We start from the raw sequence: 6,000 nt of genomic DNA on the forward strand, positions 1-6,000 counted from the left end.
TAGCCTTCCTCCATGGAATTGCTTTTGAAACTTTGTCAAAAATCAGTTGAGCAAACTCAACAACTAAACAACCTAATTTGAAAATAGGGAAGGACTTGAATGGACTCCTCCAAAAAAGATGGCCAACAAGTATATGGAAAGATGCTTAACATCACTACCCATTAGGGGGATACAAATCAAAACCACAACGAAATACCACTTCATTAGCATGACTACCAAAAAAAAAAAAATGGAAAATAACAAGTGCAGATCAGGATGTGGAAAGCAACCCTTATGCACTGCTAGTGGCGTATAAAATGGTAAAGCTTCTATAGAAAAGTCTGGCAATTCCTTAAGAACTTAAACATAGGATTATATGATCCAGGAATTTCACTTCTGGGTATAGAACCAAAATATGAAAGCAGGAACTCAAAGAGATATTTGTACACCAATGTTCATAGAAGCACTATTCACAATAGCCCAAGTGTCCATCAACAGATGAATGGATATACAGAATGTGCTCTATCCATACAGTGGAATATTATTTGGCCATAAAAAAGAAAGAATTCTGACATGCTACAATATAGATGAGCCTTGAAAATGTTATGCTAAAGTGAAATGAGCCAGACATAAAAGGACAAATATTATATAATTCTACTTATATTAGGTACCTAGAAAAGGCAAATACATAAGGAGTAGAAGAGAAGTTGCCAGGGGCCGGGGAAAAGGGAAATTGGATTTATGAAAGGGTATTAAGTTTCTCTTTGGCACGATGACAAAGTTCTGGAGGCAGATGCTGGTAAGAGTTGCACAGCATTGTCAAGTGTACTTTGTGCCACTGAATTGTACACTTAAGGTTAAAATAGTAAACTTTGTTGTGTATATTTTACAATAAAATAAAAAAATCAGTTGCACTGATGTGTGTGGACCTAACTGCTTCTTTTCCTAATCCCTCAATTAGGTCTTTCCCACAGCTCCAACTTTAAAGCAGGACTTTTATCCATGCTTATTTATTTTTTAAAAGATGATCATAAGGTCACCAAATAGATTTTCCCTCACTGAAATTATAGGCACTGTCCTACAAATAAATATAACATAAGCAGTCAGTGATCCTATTCTTACTATGAGAAGCAAAATTGAATTGAATAAATGATCAGAAGAAAGAATTCTCTGACAGTAGTCAAGTCACAAACTTCAATTTTCTTAAAATAACAATAATACTCTTACAACTATGATAATCAAATAGGTCATGAATGTGTTTTGTAAACTGTGAAATGCTCTTCAGGTGTATTATTACATATTTTGCTGTTTTGTGTCAAAATGGGAGCAAGCTTTGCTGCAGCTTAAAACTAAGGCACCATTTGGCTCTACACATTTCAGACCTCTCCACTTATTGACTTCAACTTTGCAGGTCCAAAATCTAATTTGGTCATTATACCATAAATGTCTACTGGGGCTAAACTTAGCAGCAGTCATGGCATTAAGTGATTGACATATAAACCAGAGCACTAAGCCACTAGTTTACATTAGGGAATTGTGACCCAAATCCAGAGCCTCTCCCTTCCCAGAATCAAACACCCACAAAGCCAAGCATCATTGGAAAGATATTCTGAGCATGGATTCAGAGCAAACAGAGGCAAACTGCCTTGAGATATTTTTGACCCAGTGTTAAGCCTTATAAAAATATTCCTCATAATTAGGAACCCCTTCGCCCTCCAACAGACAAAAATTGTTTGTTTTCACCAGGGGCAAGATCCTTCTTGTTGGAAGGTGTTAAATATATATCAGTTCCACCTCTTCAACTCACCATGGATTTGGGCTTTCTTTGCTGGCTTTCAGCCTCTAACAGACCCCTCCCAGTACACTTTGTGTTTTAGTGTAACACCATTTTGGCTACAGTCAAGTCTTATTTTATTCATGGTGCTATTTCATCTAAAATGTGTTTGTACATATGGTGATCTCACACATCATATGCTGATCTTATTAGAAAACTCAAAAATGTTCTGCCAAGATTCAGTAGTCCTTAGTTCCAAGGGACCTCTCTGATGGATGAGATCTACCTTGGCTCTCCTCCTAGCCTTTAGCATAATGGACTGGTCTTTATTTTATATTTTACTCAAAATTTCTCAATTTCACTCTTGGCTCCTATCATGGTCTTTCAAAACACTTGGATGAGTCACCTGGTGTCAGGAATTCTTGGTTTCTCCCTGTTGATTAGGTTCCCAGTGCCTTGAGTACATATTAGTTTCTTATTTTACCAGCTTCACAGTAAAGACCATTTATATAGAGAATTCATTCACCTTTCTTTTCATAAAGGCCACAACAAAGACTGAGGATTTTCATAAATGAAGAAATCTGAGGACAAAGCAGCTATGGCCCATTGGAAAAATAAAACACTGGGCTTAGGACCTGAATAGGGAAGGAATGCATGTGTGTGTGATGGAAGGTGGAAATGAAGGTAAGACTTAGTATATCTTGAACAGTTATTACCGTATGTACCTTTTTTATCTACCTTCCCTTCCATCATGCAGTTTCTCCATGTGACCAAGGCTCTAGGTTTGTGCTCTGCCACTTTTCAATTTTATGTATTTGAGTAAATTAGTTTTCCTTGCTGATAAAGTCAGGGTAATATGTACTTCAGCGTCTTTTTGTGGGGAACTAGTAGAAGAGTACTGAAGTGTTTACTATACAGCAAAGCAGTACACAAAAGTGTATTTTTTTCTCACAAAAGTGTTGTCTTAGGCATTTACAACTCATTATGGGAAGATGTGAGAAAAGGGAAAGTTCACTGTGACCTACAAGAGTACAGAGAAGCTTTACAAAATAGAATTTGGGGTGGGCCTTTACGATGCACATTTGAATTGTATGGGAATGGGGAAAGGGAACATTCAGAAAACCAGTGGCACAGGAGCAAAGGTGTTGGGGGCAGTGGAGAGCACAGGGCTTTGGCACTCCTGAACTAGGTCACAGGACAGGACATGAAGGGCCTACATTTAAAGTAGTAGCAACAGGTGGAAACGGACAACTCTGAGAGACTGTTTATGAAAACCTGGCAGGATTTGGTGAGTGGTTTAACAGTGATAACACAGGAGAAAGTAAAGACATTTCTAAGAGTTTGAGGCCAGAGAGTGACAGAGGGAGGTGGAGGGTGTCAGTGACAAGAGATGGGCGAGCCAAGAAGGGGCACCAGTGGGGAAGACAGTAAGTACAGTTATGTGCGGGCTGAGCTTAGGTACAGGCATGAAAGGCAGGATGGCATCTCCTCCTCACATTGTCCGATTTTTGTCTGTGACACTTCAGTTACACTAGAGACAGGAAAAAAAACCAAACACCATTATAAGCAGCTCATTATAAGCAGCTCAGAATACTAGAGAGGACCTGTTAACTGAGTTCCTCTGAAGGGATCATGTGGACACTGACCTCCAAACTAGAACCAATTAGGACTGTTGAATTTAGGGAAAATTTCTATCGTATACCTTGCTAAAAGAAAATTCTTTATTTCAAAGAGGATCAGGTATATAAATAGTAATTGTCAATTCTATCATTTGACACAGGAGAACTTTAAAATACCTTATTCATTCAGCTTTGTTCTGGCCTAGTAGGTATATTATGATGGGCTGTAGATGTACATAGAGATAGAGCCTAAATTTCAAGTTCCTGAAACTCTCCAAGTAGCATTTCCTCATCTGTGAGGCAAGAGGGTTGCCCTAACTGATGCACTACTCCAAAATCCTGACAGAGAAGCCGTGTACTTTGAAGACTTCAGTTCCAACGCATACCACCAGATGTCACTGTTGCTCATCAAAAATAGGTAACTTCTGGGGGTGCCTGGGTGGCTCAGTGGGTTAAGCCGATGTCTTCGGCTCAGGTCATGATCTCAGGGTCCTGGGATCAAGTCCCACATTGGGCTCTCTGCTCAGCAGGGAGCCTGCTTCCCTCTCTCTCTCTCTCTCTCTCTCTGCCTACTTGCGATCTCTGTCAAACAAATAAAAAAAAAATAGGTAACTTCTGGGAACTGACTCATATGTAAAAAAACAAAACCTATTTATTCCCATTAAACAAATATTTATTGAACATTTATATGAGACAGGCACTAATGCCAGGTGCTCTGAATGAAAAGGATCATCATGGCCTCAAAGATACTAAAGGAGAGGGGCGCCTGGGTGGCTCAGTGGGTTAAGCCTCTGCCTTCGGCTCAGGTCATGGTCTCAGGGTCCTGGGATCGAGGCCTGTATCCGGCTCTCTGCTCAGCAGGGAGCCTGCTTCCCTTCCTCTCTCTCTCTCTGCCTGCCTCTCTTCCTACTTGTGATCTCTGTCAAATAAATAAATAAAATCTTTAAAAAAAAATACTAAAGGAGACATGGAAGCAATCACACATCAATGCCCCAATCACATAGAAATATTAAGCCAAGGAATCAAACTCTCAGTGAAAATCAACATACCATCTCTTTAAGGTACAACATTGCTTCCTGAGGTGTACTTATCTCTGATTCCAAACCTGGGTTAAGTGCCTCACCTCCCGCCCTCCCCCAACACACACCACACTGGATGTTACTGCTGCTACCTCTCCCTAGCATTCAACAGGCTTTTTATAACCACTTAATGGCGGCCTTCCCTGCCAGACTTTCCCAAGCTTATCACTGTACCAACAGGTGTTGCAGTCATTTGTAGAGTTTCCTCCCACATCAGGTGCTGTGCTAAGATCCTTACAGTAACCACTGACTGCATTTTACCATCCCTCTCAGCCACTAATATTATTGCCATCTTACCGATGATGAAACCATGGCTACTTGGGTAATAGGTGACAGAGCTGTGAACCCAGGACTGACTTAATAAGATGTAATATCACACCCACCTAAGCCACTTTTAAGAACTTCATTATCTGATGGCAATCCATTCATCCAGCTAATTTACCACTCTCTTCCTTGAATGGGCAACCCCACCTTTAATTACATAATGCTCAGTACCCAACACTTTGCTTTTGTTTGCCCTAGCTTCTGGCAATGGTCCAGGCCAACTTCTCTCAAATGAGTATTTATTTGGTTTAACAAATCAGTAATATACTCATCTGATAGAACAATTTCCTGAAAATTGTTCCCAAATTTGTTCTACAGAAGGCTTATCCTTCGTGAAACAATTGCTAGGACTGCCTACCAGGATCTCCTATCAGATCTATTGGAACCTGAGAAAATAGTTCCTAGTAATAGTTTTTATTTTTAAAGCATTTTTTCAGACTCATATAATGACCTATAAGCTATATAGGACTGTAGAAATTACCTAGCTCACCTTCTCATTTTATACCTAAGATTGAGAAAACTCGGATTTTATCCAAGTTTAAGATTCAGTGGTGAGGGACACCTGGGTGGCTCAGTTGGTTAAGCAGCTGCCTTCCACTCAGGTCATGATCCCAGCGTCCTGGGATCAAGTCCCACATCGGGCTCCTTGCTCCGCAGGGAGCCTGCTTCTCCCTCTGACTCTGCCTTCCACTCTGTCTGCCTGTGCTCGCTCTCTCTCGGACAAATAAATACATAAAATCTTTAAAAAAAAAAAAAAAAAGATTCAGTGGTGAGTCAAGACCATGCTGTAACCTCTTGCCTAACTTTATTAATTTATGATAACTGCGGCCACTCAGTTTCACAAAGGCCATCATTTCTAATACCTATTGGCATCTACGACTTGACTGCCCAGGTTCCAGTCTCAAACCTATAACCCTCTCTAGCTTTGTGACCCTGGGTTAGATATTTACACTCATGCCTCAGTCTTCTCCTCTGTCAAATAAGCATAATTCCTACCTCTTAGGATTGTTAGTAAATCTAAATGACATTATACATGAAAAGCACTTAGAATAGTGTGTGGCACATAGTAAATACTCAACAGATATTAACGATTATTCCTGTTTGATAAATATGCTTTAACCATGTTCCTACCACAGGTATAAAACATTCTTTTTTCTTGGAACTTAATCCTTGTGTTACTAAGGAATGACTGATTTTTTTCCAAATTGAAATAAATACAAGGCAA

This window comes from Mustela erminea, chromosome 1 (assembly GCF_009829155.1).
Source record: "Mustela erminea isolate mMusErm1 chromosome 1, mMusErm1.Pri, whole genome shotgun sequence".
Classification (NCBI taxonomy): domain Eukaryota; kingdom Metazoa; phylum Chordata; class Mammalia; order Carnivora; family Mustelidae; genus Mustela; species Mustela erminea.